General features: G+C 41.6%; 1 long non-coding RNA gene across 3 annotated transcripts in view; it reads right to left on the bottom strand.

Annotated features, from left to right (window-relative positions):
• Nucleotides 1-24,798, bottom strand: part of LOC309617786 — a 53,679-nt gene that overhangs the window by 5,092 nt on the left and 23,789 nt on the right. The window contains exons 3-5 of one of the 3 annotated variants that reach the window (XR_014238132.1): nt 13,260-13,388; nt 13,081-13,179; nt 8,705-8,896 (exon numbers count right to left, since the gene is read on the bottom strand). This is a non-coding gene — a long non-coding RNA (uncharacterized lncRNA). The remainder of the gene's footprint in view (nt 1-8,704; nt 8,897-13,080; nt 13,180-13,259; nt 13,389-24,798) is intronic. The other 2 variants (XR_014238133.1, XR_014238134.1) reach the window with 2 other exon arrangements.

Genomic DNA, 24,798 nt, shown 5'->3' with positions numbered 1-24,798 from the left:
TCATAACTTTATCAAATAGTTATAGTTATTTGAAAATATTTACCAATTTTAACAGTCCAATTATATTTTCAGTAATTTTATTTCAGAATCCAAAGAAAGAATGGAGGCCAGGAAGATGGAGAATTAGCAATCATTGGAATAAATGCCGAGGTCCCACACAAAGCCTTGACTTTCAGGAGGTTCATCATAAATCTGGGGGTGAGAAACCACATCACACAAGCAGTACCAGTCTTTATACAACATATAAGTATCAACTATGCCTATTTTTGCAAAATCACAGCACAATTTTAAAAGACTCTCTCTAACACATCAGGGCATTTTTACAAGTTTCTTATTCCACGAAATCTTCTATTCTCTATGCTTACATGTACATCTACCATTATTTCTACTTCTGCCATGTTTCAACCACTTCTTTCATTAATTCAATTAATCTTTATTGGGTCACTAACATCTGCTAAATTCTGGGGATGTAAAGATGAATAAAATATACTCTCTACCCTCAAGAAACTCAGCTGAGTGAGAGAGACAAATTAGATGACTCCAATAAAATGTAATAGACGTGGTAATTAATGTGTGTCTAGTGTGTTGTGAAAGCAAAGAAGAAAGGGCTAATAGTTCTTCCTGGGAACCTTTCCTCTCCCCCTCCCCCATCTCTCTCCTAACTGGCTGTACAATCGAAAGAGAGTGTGAATCTTATTACACGCTATCTTATTGAATACAGTCTCATAATACTCAACCCAAATTAAAAGAAAAAGTGAATTTAGAGGTTCTTTTTTACTTATACAAATATCTTTGAGAACTAATAGCCTAGGATTTTTTAAAAAATCACCAAAGCATTTGGGGCAAATAAGTTAAATAATTTTACTACCAGATGTGATTATACTTAAGTTTTTTTTTTTTTTTTTTTTTTTTTAAGATTTATTTATTTATTGATTGATTGATTGTTATGTTGGGTCTTCGTTTCTGTGCTAGGGCTTTCTCTAGTTGCGGCAAGCGGGGGCCACTCTTCATCGCGGTGCGCGGGCCTCTCATTATCGCGGCCTCTCTTGTTGCGGAGCACAGGCTCCAGACGCGCAGGCTCAGCAGTTGTGGCTCACGGGCCTAGTCGCTCCGCGGCATGTGGGATCCTCCCAGACCAGGGCTCGAACCCGTGTCCCCTGCACCGGCAGGCAGACTCCCAACCACTGCGCCACCAGGGAAGCCCTATACTTAAGTTTTATCTGTAGTTTTTGCCTAAAAAAAATTACCTACCAGCTCCCATAAAGTATAGTTACTTCAATTATTATAAAATAGTAAATTCCAATTTTGTTAACTCATTCTTTCTCCTGTGTATCTCTAAGCTAACACCACCTGATATTTTTTGCACAGAACATACCTACCACTCACAATTAATATTCTCTGTTAAAATGTGAATCCAGTTACATTTGAGCTTTGGGGTATGATGAAGTACTTGCTTAGAGAAGATCACAAGAGTCTGTGGTTGTCTTATTGGATTCAGAAATCTAACTAGGGTTAAATATTGCCTCCATCTTGCAAGAAATAAATGAACAACTTGGCCTCTGACGCTCGACTAAATTGCTATGCAACCAAGAGGAGCCTCGTTTTGGCTTGGAGTCCTAAATCTCTGAACTGCTTGGGAAGGCAGAGGCTAGCAGCTGCTTTGATTCACAATGCTTGAATCGAAAAACGTTTTGTTGGTCTGTCTTTTGGTGTGGGAATTTAGTGCCGTGGTCACCCTGGGCAGATTAAACACTTGTGATGTTTCCCATTAAGCTGTTGACTTCCTGCAACTGTTGAAAAAAATCTCTCATTAACACTGGCTCGAATCATCAGAGGTCGGGCCCCCCTCTTAGTAGTTTGTGTCTCAGTGCTACGTGGAAGTGATAAGTAAATCCACATCTCCAGTCAGTTTGGCCACTTGAAAGTTTGCAAATCCAAATTCATGTCATTCCAATTAAACAAGGCAGTTGAACAAAATGATCATCCCATTTTGCTTCAAAATTAACTTTAAGAAAGTTTTGCTTGGAGAACGGGAAAATATGGCCTCTGTGTTCTACCATCGGGAATGTGAGAATAAAATGTAAAGGTACTGAAGGGAGTAATGCAGTTACATCCGTAGTGATGCCTAAAGGTCATGTGACCAAGGCTTGTTGGAGCATCTGTAAAAATAAAACAAAATCCCCTAAGGAAAAGTAAAATAAGAGGAATTCCCTGCGGAAAGAACGTAGAAAACGGAGCCAGTGCGGCTCCAAAATAAAATGGAGCTGGGCAGTCATAACAGATCTGGGGTTTCGTCACATACTCTGTGTTCTTAGCAAAGCCACGAACAGACAACTATAAGGACTTCTAATTCTGCTAAGAATCCTACCCGGAAACGCCCCTAAAGAGAAGCTCCGATGACAGCCAATCATCGAAAACTTGAGGTCAAGCTGCCGGGACTTGTGGTCAGGCTGAGAGGGTCATTCTGTCCCCTTTTCAAGTCTCCCAACTGTGACTTCTGTGGTTTTGCTTTTAAAAATCCCTTCCCTCCTTCCCCTCCCCAACCCCAGTTTGCAAACCTTGCAAACAATAAAGCTCTCCTCTTGCTTTAAGACAACATTGACTCTTTTCTGGGATTTATTTTTAATTTAGGACGACACAGCCCTTAAGGAAAAGCATTTATCATTTGCTGTTAGTCTTTGTTCTAAAATGCATGTGACCAACATTCCTGGGATCAGTATCCTCTGAATTTACCAGCAAATACCTACCTTTGCCAGCTAAATGTTCTTCCAAACGTGGCAATTATGAATTTTTGTCAGTAATAAACCTCATTCATTGACACCTTAAGCTTGTGCCACTTAACTATAACCCCACTGAGGTCCTGGATGGGGCTTGTTCATCTGTGTGTCTCAAGCGATTGTTGATGAAGATTAAACACTGTTGAAGACACTTGATGGAGCAGACAACACAGTCAAAATCGTGTTGAAGGATGGACACTGAAAACGTGGAGGTAAAAGAAGGAACGCAGAAAGCTGATCCAAAAGAGTCCTGACCATGATCTTATACAAGATCGATTCTCATCCAACCACACTGTCGCCCCAGCCAGGGCAGATCTCTGGTCTCCATCCTCATCCCTCAGGTCCTCACCCCAGATCAGACTCCAGCTCTGACTGCCCTTCTCTTATGCACAACAAGCCTCTTTGGACTTCTTAGCTCAGTAAGCCAAAGAGGTATTTTCAAAGTCCTTCTTTATGTAAAGCTCAAAGTGTGTCTTCCAAATGGTTGTCGTCAAAGAATGGAGGAAAGAGGGCATCTATCTTAGGGGAAATTTTGAGACCATATCATTGCCATAGTTATTATATTAGTTATCTTTAGAAGGTTGTTCTAGGACCAGAATTGCTTTTTTTTTTTCAGAATGGTACAACTAAGAACTGGACTTCATTCATCCAAGAAATAGATTCAGTGATGTAATGGGATCCTGAATTGTTTCTTTTCTTTTTTTTTAATAAATTTATTTATTATTATTATTATTATTATTTGGCTGCATTGGGTCTTTGTTGCTGCACGCGGGCTTTCTCTAGTTGCGGCAAGCAGGGGCTACACTTCATTGTGGTGCGCGGGCTTCTCATTGCGGTGGCTTCTCTCGTTGCGGAGCATGGGCTCTAGGCGCACGGGCTTCAGTAGTTGTGGCACGTGGGCTCAGTAGTTGTGGCACGTGGGCTCAGTAGTTGTGGCTTGTGGGCTCTAGAGCGCAGGCTCAGTAGTTGTGGCACACGGGCTTAGCTGCTCCACGGCATGTGGGATCTTCCCAGACCAGGGCTCGAACCCGTGTCCCCTGCATTGGCAGGAGGATTCTTAACCACTGCGCCTCCAGGGAAGCCCTGAATTGTTTCTTAAAGACCATTTTTTCCTCTCCCTACCTGGATTAAAACCTCATTAGCATAAGAATCATGTTTTGGGCTTTGTTATAGACTCAGAGAAAATCGTCCTTAATATTCCTGCAGAATGGCAACCAGCTCTTGTGCTCTTTGGCTTCTCCTTCACTAGTTTATCTTTGTCTTTTTCCCGCCCGATTGTACATTTTCCTCAAAGTCGAGCTCTAATGTCTAACTACCTAGCAAAAATCTTTGTCAGTTCTGCCTGCCTCATGATGGAATTCTCTTCCTAATATTCTCACCGATGGCACACTTGATGGTGTGTTGTTCTGCCCTCTTCCTTGATTTACACTAAGTATCTATAATTTGTCTTCTTGATAAAATTGTGAGGAAATTAAGGGAAAGAACTGGGTTTTCTAGGTCCACTGTGTTCTTATTCAGTGCTTGGCAAGGGCTCAGGAAGCTTGGGGTGGTGGGGAGACCATGGTCTTGATGTGAGGTCAACCTGGCTTTTAATCCTGGCTGGGCTAATTAGTAGTTGTATGATCTTGGTTACATTACTAGTCTTCTCTGAATGTTGATTTACTCTTCTGGAAAAATCTATCAATCAGTCAATCCATGTCTGAAATCTGCACAGTGGGAATTTGAACACTTCGTGAGCTGTGACCTGTTTGACAGTGAAGTTTAGGTTCTATTAGACTGTGTTTAGCCCATTTCAAACACTGCACACAGCGACACATGGCTTTCTGCTTCTACAGGTGCTGTGTGTAAAGAATGCCAGGATTCCCAAGGGCTCCTACTGCAGATTTGAGCCCCATAGCAACTCTTCAGGGGAGTAGGATGTAGAAGGTAACTAAGGCTTGGCAAGATGGGGGGATTTGCTCAGGATCACAAAGCTAAAAAAAAAGCCAGTCTCAGGTTGTCTGGGATCCAAATTCCCCGGATTTCTAGATGCAAGAGGAGGGATGGGGAATTAGCATTTAATGGGTGCAGAATTTCAGTTTTGCAAGATGAAAAGAGTCGTGGGAATGGATGGTGGTGATGGTTGCACAATAGGAATGAGCTTAATGTCACTGAACTGTGCACTTAAAAATGGTTGCAATGGCAAATTTTATGTTACATGTATTTTACCATGATTTTAAAAAATGTTTTAACAGGTATGTAAAACGTCTGGAACACGTGTAGTCTGTGCTCAGTCTGTGACAGCTATTTGCCACCTCTTTCCCCTCATTTTGATACTCATTCTCCTGAACTTCCCGTAGAGCTGAGATTCTGTGAGACCCAACTTTAGTGAAGGAACATTTCATTTTATAAAATTATTGAATTTAAATTCTCTACCTAAAAAGATATTTTTCTTCACTTCTAAAACCTTGAGGGAGTACTAAGAAAGCTGAAATGATGCAACAGGCTGTACCAGGCTAGTAGCCTTGTTCCCAGGATCTAGCTCATTAAACCACCTTTCACAAGGAGTCAGGCAGCCTCTGCGTTTGAATTCGGAATTCAACACAGCTAGAACACTTTCTTTAGTTTCTCTTACTACAGGAAATAGGATCCTTACTCCTACCAATTGATGTGTAAAATATCTTATATTTTATTAAGAGCGTCTGTGTATTACTTGATTACCCACATCACCTAATAAGCAATTCTCCTTTAGCAATGAGTAAACTGAGGCTTGGCTTAACAAGTTTTCATTAAAGTTTTCCCTACAGTCAAAAGCTAAGTGACAGAGCCACACTTGTATATAGCTGAATTTCAAATCCCTATATGTTTCCTGGGATTCACAGATGTTGCACAGATGTTGCAATCTGTAAACCATGAACTCTGCCCTAGCAAATATGAAGATAAACAGTATTCTCTCTGCCAACGACATAGTTTTACTGTTACAAATCCTAAGGAACATCAAGAACAACTGAAGTTGTGATTTTTAAGGAAAAAAAAACCCAGCTCAATACAAAATGTCAAATTTCAAAATAATGCCACTTGGCACATCTATACCACCATTTAAGAGCAGTTAACAGAATTAATATAGTGTGATTTTTAAAAGATATTTACTGTCTATGTTACCTCCAATTGCATGTGTTATAAAAGGTAGTGCTATGGTCTGAATTGTGCCCCCCCCAAATTCTTATGTGAAAGCTCTAACCCCCAATGTGATATGTTTGGGGACAAGGCTTTTAGGAGGTAATTAAGGTTAAATGAGGTCATAAGGGTGGGGTCCTAGTCAGATAGGACAGGTGGCCTATAATAGGGAAGAGCAAATCTGACTCCATGTTGGATCTGTTTCTTTTACCTCCACCTTTGTGCTCTGTGCCTGTGCTTAGTCATGCTGACTGCACCTTTTGTAAAAGAATGTTGCCTAGAGCCTGAAATATACAGAAGAGCCCATTCTCAAGGCTCTGACCTTTAAAAGGTATAACACTCTTCCATTCATATAAAGAGTTGCAGAACAGAGAATAACATTTGTCTTTTTGGAGTGACCTGACCTACGGGGACAGCTGCAAGAACAAAGGATTCTGACACCAAGAAGTCTGCAACAACCAACCACGCCCCTGCCCCTTTTAGTATAAAAGCAGCCTGAATTCTAACTCGGGGAAGAGGGTTCTTTGGGACACTAGCCCACCAGCTTCTCGGTCTGCTGGCTTTCCGAATAAAGTTGCTGTTCCTTGCCCCAAGAACTCATCTCCAGATTTGTTGGCCTGTTGTGCGGTGAGCAGAACGTGTTTGGACTCGGTAACAGCTAGAGCCCAACCAGGCTGGTACCCTGAACTCAGACCTCAGGCTCTAGAACTCCAGAATGAATTCAGCTGAAGAATGGTGAGTCAAGTGAAGGAATGCTCTCACAAAGCCCCAGAAAAGAATAAACAGATAAAAGTAAATAAAATGAAACTTGGGAGATTTGTAAGATGAAAAATGTCAAAATAATATAATTGGGTCCTCAAAAGAAGGAAAAAAATAAATGGGATGAAATATTTGGAGAAATATTAGCTGAAATTTTCTAGAATTAAGGAAAGGTGAAAGATTCAAATTAAAGTGCATAAAGCATTAAACAGCAGAGAGATGAAAAATGAACTCACATTTAAACACATTGTCATGAAATTTCAGAACATCAAACACAAAAAGAAAATTTTAAAGCTTCATGAGAAGAAAAGCAGATCCAACACAAGCGTATAAAGACCCTATTGTCAAGGATCTTTTCAATAGGAATATTGGACATGAAATAAGAATGGGGTGATATTTTCATTGTGTTGAACATAAAGAACTCAGAAGCTAGAATTTTATACCAGCTAAACTATAACTTAAATGTGACACTGAAATAAAGATATTCTTAGTCATCCAAGAAAGTCTACCAGCAAACGGTTTCTTGAATATTCTTGGACAAAGGATTAGACCAGAAGAGAAAAATAATACAGGATGAAGCAAAAGATATCATAAGTAAGAAAAAAACAGTAAATTCATGTGATTTTTTAAAATTTAAATAAGCAGTAACACCCTCACCCCAACAAGTTTATTCATAACATTGCAGAAGTAAAGTCAGAGTGCCAATGAGGCAGGAGTGGGAGGAGGAGGAGACCAGACGCAAGAAGGGGTAGGTGAAGATGCTTATCATCTTTAGCAGAGAACATAGAAATGACAAGCTTAATTGGTAGTAAAAAATAAATATACGTTTGAGTCATATTGAGTTACTGCTAATTTGTTAGCAAACAAAAGAGAATGAAACCCTGGATTAAGTAAACAAAACCTTGGAAAAATCATCTAAAATACCAAAATTGACACACATAAGAATCAATAAAACAAATTGGATAGAACAATAATAATTAATGATATTGAAATAATAATTGAATCTTTCACACCCCCAAATCCCCAGATCCAGATAGTTTTAGAGATAAATCATATTATATTTATAAGATGCAAATAAAGTTTATCCTTATTTTATGCATATCATGTTAAGATTCTTTATATACATATTTATATATAGTATGTATAAATTATATTTTATTCTTTGGACTTAGATACCCATCTTTTTTCCTAGTGACAATTTAGAATTGTATCTCTGTTACAAGATATATAATAATACTTGTGTAATTATTTATAATATATTTGATATAACTTATATGTAATTATATATTTATATTTGTATGTAAGTATATATTTATAGTATACAATTATAATTTATATATTATATAATAGCATATAAATATAAAGATGGAGTATATGTTTATACTTAATATAATTAATAATAAAATTATATATATTATATATCATTATATATATATAATTCTAAGTTAGAGGAAAAGAGAGATGGGACCTAAATTCAAAGAATAAAATAGAAGAAAGATCATGAAGGTCAGAACCTGGGCGATTGAAGATGAGATGAGGAGGGTAAACAGTTTGAAGGATGGAACAGGGCCTGTGGCTTGATGTAAAGGGGGCCTTTGTTATGTGATATGAGCTGTTATCTGGGTCATGTGCTTGCATGGGGGGGGGTGTCCATTTCAGGTCCCCGCCAGCCACTGGGCCAAAAACATGGATGCTGAGGTAGCAATGCCACGGGGTGGCTTAGCTCAAATTTCGACAGAGGAGGGAAAGAGGGCAGAAAAGGGGAGAGAACTAAGCAAGGATTGTTCTCAGCTGGAGAACGGATGCAGCGTGCTTCCAGGAGGAGTTCTGGAGAATGAATTGCACCACCAGAGCTGGTGCCGTTTGAGCCAAGCGTGCCGGTCTTTTGTAGCCCGTGTCAGTGAGCCAGTGGTTGCTGGCCGTCCCAAGGGGTAGTGGAATGGCTCGCATTTGGCCAAAAATAGTTCTTGGGAGAAGAGAGTAGCTGTGAGCCAGAGGCAGACAAAACTCACCGTCGCTGGGAGATGAGAGCACGAGCTCATAGAAGGAGATCCGGGCAGGTACCAAGACCGTCTATTACACAGTCTGTAAAAGCGGAGCCAGGATTCCAACCCAGGAGATTGGTCCCAGGGCCTCTGCTCTTTGAACAAAACACACATCCAACTTCATGTGACTGCAGAGGATGCAGCATGGTGATTTCTTGACTTTTAAAATGAAGACATAACAGTGTTATCGCTAAGCTCATTGTCAGTTCAAAACTGATGATTTTCTATTTTGGACTAAAATACACTCACTTGCTTGAGCTTGAGAACCACTGTTCCCTCCAGATCCCACAGGAAGGTTCTGTTTTTCACTATAAGCAGATTCTGGCCATTCAGAAACTGTCTTTCGTGTTTATCTGTTGTGCAAAACAATTTGGATCCCTGTACCCTCTTGTAAATATTCAAAAAGATATAAACTTCAAGATAAGTTATCCCATCACCTAAAAATATTCCTTCTAATGGAACAATAATTATTGCCACCATTTTCTAAATTTTTTTTATTGAAGTATAGTTGATTTACAATGTTGTGCTAATTTCTGCTGTACAGCAAAGTGACTCAGTTACACACATATGTACATTTTTTTAAATATTCTTTTCCATTATGGTTTATCCCAGGAGATTGGATCCAGTTCCCTGTGCTATACAGTAGGACCTTGGTGCTTCTCCATTCTAAATGTAATAGTTTGTATCTACCAACCCCAAACTCCCACTCCATCCCTCTCCCTCCCCCCCTCCCTTGGCAACTACAAGTCTGTTCTCTATGTCTGTGGGTCTGTTTGTTTCATAGATAAGTTCATTTGTGTCATATTTTAAAGCATATTTTATTTTATTTATTTTTTATTATTTTTAAATTTTATTTATTTATTTTTATTTTTAGCCACGTCAGGTCTTAGTTGTGACACACGGGCTCTTCATTGCAGCGCGCAGGCTTCTCTCTAGTTGTGGCGTGCAGGCTCAGTAGGTGCGGCGTGCTGGCTTAGTTGCCCCACAGCGTGTGGGATCTTAGTTACCCGACCAGGGATCGGACCTGTGTCCCCTGCATTGGAAGGCAGATTCTCTATCACTGGACCACCAGGGAAGTCCCTGTGTCATATTTTAGATTCCACATATAAGTGATATCATATGGTATTTGTCTTTCTCTGAGTTACTTCACTTAGTATGATAATCTCTAGGTCCATTCATGTTGCTGCAAATGGCATTATTTCATTCTTGTTATGGCTGAGTAATATTCCATTGTATATATGTACCACACCTTCTTTATCCATTCCTCTGTTGATGGACATTTAGGTTGCTTCCATGTCTTGATTGCCATCATTTTTTAATTATTTCAGGCAATCAATTAAATAAGCATAATAAGTAAAGTATACCTTAAATGGTGATAAGTATGAAGAGAAAACAGGAGGCAGAGAAAGGGGGATTGAGAATGAAGAGCCAAGAGAGAGTGAATCGCCCTTTTAAATAGAGTGGTTAGAGCACCAAGCGCCATCTGGGCCAAGACTGGAAGATGGTGAGGAAATTAATCGCAAGCAGGACTCTTCCAGGCAGGAGAAACAAGAGTGGGGGAAGGATGTCATCATGGGACCATGCCGGGCATACGCAAGGAACAAAAGACACAGCTGGGGGGCTGAAATGGACGGAGCAATGGAGAGAAGCAGGAGCCAAGGTCAGGGAAGATGCGGGAGGAGGGGCAGCTGTAAGGGCTTAGACTTGGACTTGGAGAGGGGAGGGGTGGAGAGTCACAGGAGAGTTTGAGCCCTTACTCAAGCTGGCACATGTTTTGAAAGGGACCCTCTCACTGTGGTGTGAGCAGTAAACTGTAAGTCTCAAGGGTGGAAAACTGAACTCCTTTGATATCCAAGCAAAAATCATTTGAAACAGACAGTAACCAGAGACTCGGAAAATTGCCTGATATCGATGGGAGAGAAGAAAAGTATTCCCCGGCAAATTCTATCTTTATAGTCAACCTGTGGCAACATATGGACATGAACTGACCTCATCATCCTACTCTGACCTTCCCACCTTGAGCCAGATAAGTGCCCTTGAGAACTTCTTGCCTGTATGCCAGGGTCCAGGCAACTTATAAAATCTATAAAGTGTTCCTACATCCAGACAATCTCTCCAAGCTCTAGCCTTCCACTCTTGACTTCGGACTCTGTCTTTTATTTCTTAGCTGCATTTCCCTCTCATCCTTGTCCTTTGCGATCAATGACCGAGTTGGACTACGAGCCCCGCTTTCTCTTCTGGTTTCTTCATAAGATACCCTGTTCCCTTCGCTTTCAACACACGTACTGTGAGCCGTCAGCAAATAACGCTTTGCTCCCTGGCAACAAACAAAGGTAGGTATTTGGGTGAAAGGGACGTGGATTTATTTGGAGAAGGAATAATAATGAGACTAAGATTCTCTTTTCCATGTGCTGATGTCCAAGCAAAGCCAGAGGGATTCCTGGAGCACAGAAGGATATCTGAAGACTATAAACTGAGAGGGTGGGTTCCCAAAATTTGGGAACAACATATTACTTTTTAAAATTTTCTCCTGGGTCCCGGAAAAATGGTCGATGAGGCGGAGTGCCCTAAGAGATGAAACTCCATCATCAGAAATAACGTCAACGAAGAGCACCGTTAAGGCTAGGAGTATGGAAATGTGGAAGAACGAAAACATTTTCCAATTTTCTATAGCAGCAACCCAAGTAAATGTGAAATTCTGTGTTCCTGTGTTTGGGACTTATCGTATTTTCAAGATATGGGTGCAAAATATGAATCCCATCTGAGTCAGAGCAAAAGAAATTTCACTGTGTTACAGCTTCTAAACATGGCAGGATTTTAACTGAGTTCTTATACTGGCCAGTCTTGGTTCCTGATGGTAAGAAGTAATTAACCTTAATGTTAGGTATTGTTGCTAGAAAGTCAATTACCCCTACATGTAACATTAGTACAAGAAATCTCAGGGCTGACAGCTTTATTTCACTTCCTGCCTCTTTAGCTAGTAGCTATTCTTCCGTAGTAAAGAGAGCATGAAAAAGAAGGTGCCTCTGACTCCATCCTGTTATTTACATCAACAAAAAACATACCTTTGAAACTTTCTTTAGAGCACTGTGAAATGTCTGCAACTTTCCCAGAAAGCACATGAGACTCTGTTGCCAATTTTTTCAAAACCGAAAACAATTTAACAAGAAAAATCCCTCAAACCATCATTAAGATGTCATTTAAGGTCATTAATAAAATGCTGTTCTTTTCCCAGCTTGCATTACATTTTGGAATTGATGGAATACCTTTCTGTATTTTTTCCTTTTATTTGCCAAGCTAAGTTTTCAAAGGGTGCCACCTTCTGGTTTGATTTTTTAAATATCCATGGACTTCCACTTTGGAATGCTTCTAGAAGCTTACTATGCATTGTCCCTGCACTAACAGAGAAATATTTGCTTTCTACTTCCCGCCACCTGGGTGGCATCAAATGTCTCAAATCTTCTGAGAATCTGACCCAAGCTTCTTGACAAGCACGGGCTGGAAATGCATTCCTACAGGATGAGCATTGCAAAAGTGTAATGCTTGCAGATTTGAAGGCGCTTTTAAGTGTCAACATTATGTCCTACAAATACATTTAGTCTCCACACCAGGGACAGTTTGCTGCCCCATAGTGCTGTTCCCTGCCAAAAGGAACGAAAAGTCCACACACCATGTATTTTCCAGCTCTCATACATATTCAAAATGGCATCAACCCTGGAATCTGAAGCTTATTCCAACACAATATACTGTAATTTCTCTTATTTATTTGAGTCCCTAAATAATTTATCATGTCAAATTTTCTCTTGCAGCTTTTTTTTATTGAAGTACAGTTGATTTACAATGTTGTGTTAATTTCTGCTGTACAGCAAAGTGATTCAGTTATACATATATTTATACATTCTTTTTTTAATATTTTTTTCCATTACGGTATATCATAGGATACTGAATATAGTTCTCTGTGCTCTACAGTAGGACCTTGTTGTTTGTCCATTCCGTGTATAATAGCTTACATCTGCTAACACCAGCCTCCCACTCCATCTCTCCCCCAACCCCTCCTCCATATCACGTCAAGTTTTAAAGTCCTGTCTTACTCTTCTGAGGGCAATGTACACTTAAATCCATACAAGAGTGTGCCAGATCCACCATGACAAAATAGTTTTATGTCAGAGTAACCCTCCTGATGATAACCTTTACAAAACTTGAGGGAAATTATTCAAAAGCAGTGGAGAACAACCAAAGCATACAAAAACTGGATAGAATATAATCCGTAAAAAAAGGGACCCATGCTAGGCAAGCGCCATATGTATCCAGCTTTTCTCCTAAGGGGCATTTCCAATACTTACCAATTCTGGGAATACAGCCTAAGTGGAAGGTAGCAGTCATACTGGATTCAGGAGACAGAGCCCAGAGTTCATGGCTTTCATAGTGGCTGGAAATTAATCCTAGAAAGGAGGGAACCACAAAATGTGAGCCCCAAGTTCTACACACAAATTTCCCTGGAATATTAATAGTCGGTGTATACCTGAACAGCTTCTGTGTAGACTGGAACTCCAAGAAATGTAGTGGAAAGGAGCAGAGGGGGGTGAAATTGCTCACAGAGATTTCAGAAGCTGCCTTATACTTGCAAAGTCTGCCAAGTTAGAGGGGTTTTCTGTTGAAAAACAGAAAGGCAAAACTTAAGTAGACAAGCCCTTACACAGCTCATGGTCAAGGGGGGACTGCTGGGTCTCTGCTGCCAAAAGAAAACATAACCCATCTGGAAGGAAAACCAGAGCCCTTATAACTTATCATTCAGTCAATGATAAAAAGGGAGTCAGTTGACTATCAGCTAAGTGAGACAGCCAACAAGAGAACTAGAACCTCAGGAGTTTCAGATACTGAAGTTAGCAGATGAGGACCTTAATGTCCACCCTGAACTGAAAAAGAAAAGAAAGAATAGACAAGCAAGAGGAATGGATAAAGAAGGTGTGGTGTATATATAATGGAATATTACTCAGCCATAAAAAAGAATGCAATAATGCCATTTGCAGCAACATGGATGGACCTAGAGATTGTCATACTGAGTGAGGTAAGTCAGAGAAAGACAAATATCATATGATATCACTTATATGCGGAAACCAAAAAAAAAAAACTGTACAAATGAACTTATTTACAAAACAGAAATAGAGTCACAGATGTAGAAAACAAACTTATGGGGATTTCCCTGGTGGTCCAGTGGTTAAGACTCCACACTCCCAATGCAGGAGGCCTGGGTTCTATCCCTGGTCAGGGAACTACATCCCGCATGCTGCAACTAAATAAATAAATAAATATTAAAAGAAAAAAAAGAGAACAATCTTATGGTTACCGGGGGGGGGGGGAAAGGGGGAGGGGTAAATTGGGAGATTGGGATTGACATATACACACTACTATATATAAAATAAATAACTAATAATGACCTACTGTATAGCACAGAGAATTCTACTCAGTACTCTGTAATGACCTATATGGGAAAAGAATCTAAAAAAGAGGGGATATATGTATATGTATAACTGATTCACTGTGCTGTACAGCAGAAACTAACACAACATTGTAAATCAACTATATGCCAATAAAAATTTTAAAAAAAGAACATAAACAAATCGCAATTTATATAGAGAACTAGAATTTTTTGATCAAATGAATATTTTGTAAATAAAAATATAATATCTGAAATTAGTAACTCATTGCATAGGCTTGTGAAAGGAAAATCAAAACAGAGTATGTATTGCAAAAAGAGCTCTCTGCACGGAGCCTGGAGGCTCTGGAGGTAGTGAGACTCATGCATGTCTCAGCCCAGATGGAATCTGAATTATGACCATTTATTGTCTTAACGTAGGATCCAGAACATCTGCATAATGTTCCAGAAACTCAAGATACTTATTGGACCCTTACCCTAAATAACTCATGGTCGCCTGTCCCTTAAGGATAAATATTTCCTTTCTTGTGTCAGAGTCGATCACAATTCTCACCAGACAGTTTTAAATACCTTGTGACTTTTACCTTTATAAGCCACTTTCTCTTCCCTGAAATCCTCTTTCAGTTTTACCTGAGTCTGTGTCTCTCGAATTGCAATTCCTAAGACCCTAAATAAAGTTCTTTGTTCTTTGCAACCTTGATACTGATTATTATTCAGCAGGCTTAACAACAGATGAGACACAGCAGAAAACAGGATTAGTAAACTCACAGACGAGTCATCAGAAAATATCCAAACTAAAGCACAAAAAGAAAAAAAGAAAGGAAAGCTGGGACAGAGCACAAGAAATACGTGTGATGTAGTCAAAAGGTTTAACATACATGCAATTGGAATTCCCAGAAGGCAAGGACAGACTGAATGGGGCAGAAGCTGTATCAGAAGAAAGACAAGCAGAGAATTTTCCCAAACTGATGAAAGTATCAAACTACATTTTCAAGACCCTCCGGAAGCGAAAGCAGCATAAATACGATGTAAACACATCTACGTAGTGATAGACATTTAAATTAAGTTCTACTTTTTATTATGACAAAAATAACTTTTATGAACATTCTCTTACACATATTTCTGCACAAACAGGAGTATTTTGTTTGTGGAGGAGAGAATGATTAATAAATGGTACTGGAAAAATGGAAAGAGTTCCATTTCAAAAATTTTGGGGAAAGGAAATATAGATCTATACCTCACATTTTTCAGAAATAAAAGCCCTAAATTGATTACAAACCTATCCACAAAAACCCCACGAATTATAAAAATATTTAGGAGAAAACCTAACATTTTGATCATGTTCCAGACGTAGCTCCACCACTGCCTTCCACCTTAAAGTCACACTGGACACGTCCCAGGCTGACTATTGATCCAGCAAAGGGCACATGAGAAGCCTCCTGACTATCAGTGTTTGATCCAACCTGATTTCATCCAGTAGTTCTTTGGATGGGTCATGTGCTCTTTCTTTCATCCTTTTCAGAAATCATGCACAGAAGTAGATTGAATGTAGGTCAATGCTACCTAAATGCATTAAATGGACCATTAATTACCAGAGTACCTAATGAGCAGACAACCAACAGTACTCTGGGGGGGGAAGGGCTTGCCTACAGTAACTGCTTTGCCGGGCTCTTGATTTTTCATTTTTTGCTTTTTCTTTTATGCAGTCCTTATCAGAACCACCTAAAGCTCCCAAGCTCCTAGGACAAAATAATCACTAATAAATAATTTGGTCAATTGCTGAATTAAACATTAAGCAAGATATGCTGGCACAACAACTAAAATTCAAATGAATAAAAAGACTTCATTTGCTTAGAAAATTAATTTCTCTCCCTTCCTATGCCCCTACTTTACAAACCACTAGCTTGTAGTTTGTCTGAAACTACATGTCATCGTGTCTGAAATCACACCAGGAGAAGGAAATCGTATTACATTTTCCACTGGCAGTGTCAGGTCCTTGGGTTCAAATCCCTGTTTCAAATCTTCCCAGTTGTGTAAAATGAGGATAATAATAGTACCTATTTGCAGAATTGTGTTAGGATTAAAGAGACTAACATATACGTTTTTAGAACGGTGCCTGACACATGGTTGGTTAGTCCGCAATAGTTACTAGGTTGTGGTTACCATGATAAAAGAAAAATAAAATAGATATAAGACAAAATGAGATAAAGCAGTGTGGGTTCTGGTCCTTCTGGGGAGTTTATTGTTCACAACCTTTTTCTGTAAAGCGTCAGATCATAAATATTCTAGGCTTTGCAGGCTACACATGGTCTCAGTCGCATATTCTTTTTTTTTTTTCTACAACCTTTTAAAAATATAAAAACCACTCTTAACTGGCACACGAAACAGGCCAGATTTGACTTACAGGCCAAGTCACCACCTTCATTATGATATTTCCTAGGAAGAAGTTAATCATTGTAATAACCAAACTGGTTAAAATCAGTTTGTGACATGTGTACACATTCTATACCCAACCTTGTCTCGTTGGCAGGAATATGAGTTTGAACTGTATGAAGTTGCCATTTCTGTAGGTCAAAAACTGTCAAATATTGGCAATTTCATGTGGTTCTAATAGTAAAGACACACAAGCTGTGACATGGATTTCACATAGTCTTCTTTCCCCTTTGTGCTTGCATCTGTAAGATGTAAATAAGTTGTTTGGATGGAAAATTAAAGCCCATCAAGCCTAATGATTTGCATAATGGAAACAAAATACATGAATAGTTAGGGTTTGCAGGCATTGTTTGCTTTTTGTTTGTCTGTTTGTTTTTTACTTTTCAGCCAATTATCTTCACCAGGCGTAAACATTTCCTCCGCCCTGTTTCCAGCTTTTTCTGACATCTCTTCCTTCCCTACTTTTGGATTTACCAGCTCTTTACCTCATTTCCATCCTCTTCTTTCTAGTTGGCGTGTGTTTATTTTTTCTACATTTAAGGGATTGCACAGGTTTCCAGGTTGCATGGTGGTAAGAATACTGGATTGTTCTGGGTAAATAATATGGAAAAACAGAGCGTAGGTGGGGATTCTGGAAACAACGTGTGCTTGGGCCTCAGAAAGCTTTCCGTGCCCAAACCTCACAATGAGAACATCTAGTGCTACGCGCTGCTGTAGAAAGAGCTGTTTTTTAAAAATAGACAAAGCCCTATTATATAAAGGGAAAACCATGGTTTTTGTCATTACAGAGTTACAAGCACTCCCTCTCCTGTCAGCCTGTAGCATGTGCTCTCCTGGCCGCTCTGTACATCCAAGGAAAAGGTCCTTGATTTAAATGAAACAACGCTGCAGAATGAAGTTCGTCACTCGCAGAAGTTTGCGTGATGTGAGCCCTAGGAGAGAATCCAGGACAGCCCAGGGGTAGTGACCCAGTATTAAAATGCAATGTCTCACAGTGCTGGTGACTGCTGTAGTCCTGTGCTATTTGGATGGCCAGGCCAATCTGTCGCAAACGTGGCCAGTTTCCTGGAGTGAGTCTCTAATTGTAAAGGCTTCAAATAATTCACTGTGCACAGAGTCCTAGCTCTGTGACGACTTGTTTGCAAAGCCCTGAGACACAGCACGATGGGCCCACAGGCTCCACGACCCTGATCCAAATTCACCCAAACACAAGTGGCTTAGAATGGGATGATTCACGTTTCCGCTTTTTTGTTGCATTTCCCCCTTCTTTTTTTTTTTTTAAAGGCCAAGGAGCATTTTTACTTGCAAGACATCTCGAAGCACATAGCTGGCGTCTTCGCTTTGGAGCTCCACACTGCAGACTTACAACGTTAGGCTCTCACACGGGAATCAGATAACCTGTCAGGTGAAGGTCCAGGCTCCCACCTTCTGGTACATCTGAGAGACTTGGGAACAAGGAACAGGGAACTATTAGGGTGGTTGGCACATGTTTTAACCATATTCTTACTGGGATGCTCTGTACCCTTTTGCAGCCAGAATCCATAATGACCCATGCTGCACTGGAGAAACACTCAGGGGAAAGAATTCCCACGTGAGGGAGAAAGCAGCTCTGGTGCATGGACATCTGTTGTCTTCTAAAAAATAAACCAACATTGCACGTGCTTAAGAGTTATGCTCAAAGGAGGGAAAATTTGTTTTGCTTTTTAAAAAAGCACTCAGTATTTTTTTTTATAGACTTTTTACTTTTTTTTTTTTAAAGTATTTGTTCATTTATTTATTTATGGCTGTGTTGGGTCTTCGTTTCCGCGCTAGGGCTTTCTCTAGTTGTGGCAAGCAGGGACCACTCTTCATAGCAGTGCACGGGCCTCTCACTATCGCGGCCTCTCTTGTTGCGTAGCACAGGCTCCAGACGCGCAGGATCAGTAGTTGTGGCTCACGGGCCTAGTTGCTCCGCGGCATGTGGGATCCTCCCAGACCAGGGCTCGAACCTGTGTCCCCTGCATTGGCAGGCAGATTCTCAACCACTGCGCCACCAGGGAAGCCCAAGCACTCAGTATTTTAATGTCTTGCTGTGAAAAGGCAATTGTGGAAGTTACCCATTCGCCTTCCTTTTTTTTAAATTTTAGAAAAAAATAAACTTTTAATCTATCATTTATTCTTAAATTTAGTAATACTAGTTGGATGTCCTTTTTACTCCAATCGTCACTGTGAGAAACCCTGAGATAAGTCAAGATGACTGATGAAAGCTTGGGGAATCTGAGGGTGTGACCTGATGTTTATGGTTTTGGCGAAGAGTGGCAAAGATGCTGAACGTGGCTTCCACAGCACGCATGATCTGCCCAGCAATGGGACTAGGTCCATGGAATAGCTGCCCTTTGTAACTTTCATTTATTATGCTTTTCTTGGCGTGGCTGGTTTAAGTAAAATCTGATGGAGGAGGAAATATGAAATAGAATGAACAGCCCAGGTCACAAATGAACCTACCTACAAAACAGAAGCAGACTCACAGACGTAGAGAACAGACTTGTGGTTGCCAAGGGGGAGGGGGGTGGGCGAGGGATGGGGAGGGAGGTGGGCGAGGGATGGAGTGGGAGTTTGGGGTTAGCAGGTGCAAACTATTATATATAGAATGGATAAACAACAAGGTCCTACTGTAGAGCACAGGGAACTATATTCAATATCCTGTAATAAACCATAATGGAAAAGAAAAAAATAAATAAAAATTTAAATTTAGAAAAAAGAATGAACAGTCCAGGGTTTCATCATACAATGTGCCCCAAGCCCAAGAATGCAGAAAAATTAACAAGATGTGTATCGTCAATTTTTTTTTTGTCAACTCTATTTTATGAGAGGAAAGACGATGGCAAAGAGTATGGTTAAAAATTTTGGGTTTTCCTTAAAGATTTATCACAGAGATAAATTTGTCCAGTGGTCTGTGAGCCACAAAACAAAAGAGGAATACACAATCCTCTGTTGTGTTTCTAATTACAAATGAAAGCCTTTTGTTGACAACACTTATGGAAATAACAACACAAAATTAGCCACTTACTATTATTTATAACACCGTGGCAAATGGGAAAAGCATTTTTGCTTGCGTCTTTGCATTCTGAGTGTTTCAACTGCCGTATATTTAAGTTCTACATAGATGAAGCACTAGACATTTTATTCTCTTTCTCTCTGCTTTTACCTTTTCTTCACCCACTTTTCTACCCTTTCTTCTTCTAACTCTGTGTGAGAAAAAGATAAGCAATGTTTGTAAATTATAAAACACCCCAGATGGCTAGGCTTCCTTATCTGTTCTCTCACTCCCTCTGCCCCTCATTGTATGGCCATTCCTGATCCAGTTTTTCCTAATATTATTCGATGCCCGCCCCCCTCACATGACTCAAGCAGCTGCTCTGACTCTTGGAGTGATATTAACATATTTGTTTTGAAATGAGGGAGAAAGGATAGGAAAAAAAAAATGGCAGAAGCTGTTGACTTTCCTATAAATGTTTCCATAAAACATTTAGTATTTTCTTCGATGTCTCATCTGAGTCTCAAAAATATCAATCACGGATAACAAACAAAATTCCTTACTTGTCGTGTGAGGACTAGTTCAATATCCTGCCTGGCAATGGCACATGAGTCCGTTTTCTTTGTACCTGGTCGCTGGGATCTCTGTGTTGAGCTTAGAATTTAGTATTTTGCACATTTCTTCCAGCCTGGACATTTTAGGTAGATGTTTGGTATTATTTGCTGATTTCCTGCGGCTGTTGACACATTTTTAGACTTTAGAGATAAATCGCCAAAAGGAAGGACTTCCTCTCACGTCTGAATTACCCACTTTGCAGTGCAGAGTCCAGGGGCCCATGTGCTATTGTTGCATAAGCTGACGTCCCTGGCGCGTTTCGAGTCCTAGAAAATGTCACACGGGGATTGGGAGACCTACCTCTGGCGGGGGTCACTCCAGGAAAGCTGACAGGGTGGGTGATCCACCAGCCAGGACTGCCCCAAGCCGGATGTTCCCAGGACTTAGGACTTTAAGTTTTGAAAGTGGAAAAGTCCCAGGCACACCAGGACAAATCTGTCCTGACTCAGTCAACGGGGAGTGTCCCAGTCTGTACCCTGGGTCTGACACAACAGTTCCATTTCCGGTCATTCTGTCATCCTTGTCAAACATATTTCCATCTTTGAATATGAATTCTGCTAGTCATTTATCCTTTCCTTCCGCAAGCGTTAAAATCCTCCCAGCCAAACACAGGACTGAACTAGGATTCTGAGTGAGATGGGTGGGGATGAGTGTCTCTACTTAAGCAGCCGCTGTGTAGACCTCAATCCGTCAACTGTGGACGAAGCATCTCTTGCCAACATTGTTGGCCCTCGTTGCTGTCCGAGAGGCAGGTTTTGAAAAGCTGGCTGTGGACCTGCGTTCAGAGGGCCGACCCCATTGTTCAGTCCCCTAACATGAGAGGCATAACTTCCAATCCCAAGTCTGCCATGAGCAGTGCAGCCTGCAGCCTCGAGCTGCCGGAAAGCCCTCATCCTGAAGGCAAGCTTGTGGGAGCCAAGATGGCGCCAGCCCAGCTTCCTTCCTTGGTGCCCCAGCACATGACCCACAGAAACTGCATATTTGACACAAAAGGGGTGGGAGTGCAGCTGCCCCCCATCGCTCATCTTTACTAAAGTTTCTCTCTTGAGGACCCTCTTTCATTCTCGGCTTTAATGAGGGGAGGGGACAGGAGAAGCTCCTATCCACAAGCCCTACATTTCTCACCTGGCCAATGACAGCATCCTTCCTCCTCTCCTTGAGAGAGGGGGTTCAGTGGTAGGGCTGGTTCTGCTGTCTGTTTGGACTCTTGGGGGCAGTTTAGGGTATTTATGGGTCCACTTTGGATCTGTTTGCTTGTGCCGAGTTCCAGCCAGGCCTCCACAGCTGATGCTTTAGCTCCAAGAATTGCTGATCCCCACGTTGGAACATTCCATGAACGACTAGACAACTTGAGAGGATGAAACCTGACTTCCTGGGCACCATCATGCCTACTGGAGTGGGGTCCTCCTCCCGTGACCTGCAAATCTGTGTCTCCCCAACCCAATATCCTCTGCTTATTGCTTTCTGATGACGTCTGTCTTCATCCCCTACACGCTCCCTTCCAGCTGAAGGTCTTCCCCTTTGGGAGCCGCCTACACACTCGTCTGGACTGTATGACCATCTTCTGGCCTTATTTTGCTATGGGGTAGCATTTTCACGGTGACGTAGGCGTGTTACAGTAATGACTCTCTCCAGCACAGGACCTGCTGCTTCACACCTCCGGCCGCCCCCCTTCACCTGGCCGCCCCTTCTCCCTTCTTCTCTTCCTCTTCTCATTCTCCCCCCTACTCCAGCTCATTCTCCGAGATTCGCGCTGAAGGAGGCGTCCCTGATTCCTTGGGTGGGGTTCGGCCCCGTCCTCTGGGCTCCCGCTGCACTTCACACACCGGGAGGACGGTCTGAGCTACTCTGTTTCTCCCTGTCCCTCTCGGTTGACTATCCGATTCCTGCAAACGCCAGAGTCTCTCACTCCATGAACGTGGAGGGAACGTGGAACTAAATGGTCCTCATTTGAAAGAAAGGGGTTTGCTGTGTACGTTAGATTTGTCATTGAGAAAGTCCGTTTTAGGAAAAGCATAAGGAAGAAACACGACTGATGCACCGGGGATGGTCCTGTTGTGTTCTTTGAAGCCTTAGTGAGGCGGGTGAGTCATTCCACATTTTGCAAATAAGGAAACTAAAGCTCAAAGAAGGAAAGTTAGCTCATGAGTGTGTGAGTTTGAGATGAATAGAGGGCTGGCTGGCTCCAAAGTCTGGGATCCTTCGACTGTGTGTTTTGAAAAAATAAAGGGGAGGGAAGGAGGGAAGAAGGAAGGAAGGAAGGAAGGAAGGAAAGGAGGGAGGAAGAAAGGAAGGAAGGAAAGGAGGGAGGAAGGAGAGTAGGAAGGAGGGAAGGAAGGAGGGAAGAAAGGAAGGAAGGAGGGAGGGAAGGAAGGAAGAAGGGAAGGAAGGAAGGAAGGAAGGGGGAGGGAGGGAAGGAGGGAAGGGAGTGGGGAGGGAGGGGAAGAAAGGAAGGAAAGGAAAAGAAAAGAAAAAGCGAAGTCTATATGCCTGTGTATTTTGCCCTGGCTTGGCTGATATAAGAATCCCAAAAAGAATGTGGGCTGGGCAAGGACCGTCACCCGCTGGCCACACGCACTCTGCAGGAGATGCTGGTAGATCTCCATCCCCAGGCAGGGCTGTGGAGGTATCCTCCTCACACACTGACATTCATGGCCCGGGATGCATGAGAGCCATGAGACGGGCACCAGTGTCCCCTCTAGACACCTGGACATACTTCCAAACACGGAGACGAAGCTTAACCCAGCCTAGCCTGCCCGCTCCGTCCTTCAGACGACTTTTAAGTTCCACAGGACAGTGTTCACAAGCCGAGGTGGCCTTCGCCTTCTCCAGCTTCCGTCCGGCTTGGTTTCCTGCCGTCCGGGCACAGGCAGCTGCTGGACGTTGGCAGGGACCTCTGCGCTCTTCCAGGGTGCTACAGGGGGGCAGACGCGGGGCTGGGTCACCACCCGAGTCCTGCCCAGAGGAAGCTCAGCTGGCAGACAGTTCGTGGCTTATTGGAACAATTCCTTTTCTGTAATTGTTTGATTGGTAGATACTTAATGGGGTTTCTGGTCACCAGTATTTCCTGACACAAGGCCAAACATCGTCCTTTGTCAAGGGCAGAATAAAAGAAGAGAGCACTTTATAAACTAGAGAGTAAGTTGAATACTCAAGGAATTGGTTCTTAAGAGGTCAGGCCCTGACTTCAGACTCCCTGGCCCGCTCATTTCCTCCCTGGGCAATTGGGTCAAGTTCCCGTGGCGGCCCAGCCTCAGTTTTTTCGTGAGTCACAGATGACGAATAAGAGTCCCTGCCTTCTAAGTCAGTCACAGTGATTCAGTGAGATGAGGGCCAGAAAGCCTGTTGTTGAGCATGTACTTGGCCCCCGGTGAGCATTCAGTAAACGTCTCCAGAAGCCACCTTCACTACCCACTGGAAGAACAATTCACGGTAATTCAGACGCTTCAAGCTTTTACCCTGGAAACATCATTACCGCGGACATACCGCAAAGATGTTACTGCTCACCAACTGCCTCGGATGTATTTCTTCGTTGTCAGGTGCTTTTAATTCGTTTTGATTTCATTTAATAAATCTGTTAGAGTTAAATGGAGGAAAATAGAGCCCGAAAAAGGGAGGAAAGCATTTCAAGCTGTTTGTAATCAGGTGGACAAATTGTAAACATTAAACTTGGCTGCATGCGGCTTGAGAGCAGTGAATTGTAGCACAGGATCTAAAATTCCAAAGCATAAAAGAAACTTATACGAAGATAACCTAACTACCTGTGACTAATGTATTTTTTAAAAAATGATAGTTGGGGTCAAAGATCTAATCTGATCTGCATAGATCTTGGGCTTCGTTTCTCAGACAGGCTGGAAAAGGGATTTTGGTACTACGAGTGCTCCAGGGGGAACGAAATGCTGGTTGGTAAAACGGAAATTCAGATTCGCTTCCTCTCGGCGATAGTATGGGTCTCTGTTCACATTTTTATCTATGAGTATCCTATTTCTAAATAATGTGCTCCCTGCTCAGAGCATGCTTTTTCTTCAGTAGCCTCACTTGTTGGAAGAGAGTTAGGGGGTGAATGTGCATTTTAGCCCAAAGTGCTATTGTGTTTCTCCTCCACTGGAGAAGAACGGAACTGTTATTCCTGCTGCTTTATGCCCCAAATGGCAGTGGCGACCTCTGGCCTCCATGTTGGCATCCAGGACCAGAGGCTGTCTTACAGTACCTTGAATAAAGATAATGAATAACTTGAAAAAGAATAGATACGTGTATATGTATAACTGAATCACTTTGCTGTACACCTGAAACTTACACGACACTGTAAATCAACTATAGTCCAATATAAAATTTAAAAATTATTTAAAAAGATAATGAACACTTATTCCACAGCGGTGGTTTCCTGAAGCTGCAATTCTGAGTTTTCTACCAGGAACCCAGAACTGTCATCAGAATAAATCCCACTCCGATGTTTGTTGTCTTTCAACCCCTTGCAGTGAACAAACAAGTGAGTGGGATAAATAGGGTGGAAAAAAGTCTCCGCGCCAAAGGGACAAGTTCTCAGAGTGACAGGAGCTT

Source organism: Balaenoptera borealis (genome assembly GCF_965194805.1).
Source record: "Balaenoptera borealis genome assembly, chromosome: 20".
Lineage (NCBI taxonomy): Eukaryota > Metazoa > Chordata > Mammalia > Artiodactyla > Balaenopteridae > Balaenoptera > Balaenoptera borealis.
The sequence above is the reverse complement of the archived record's forward strand: the minus strand, read 5'-3'. Positions and strand labels throughout refer to the sequence as shown.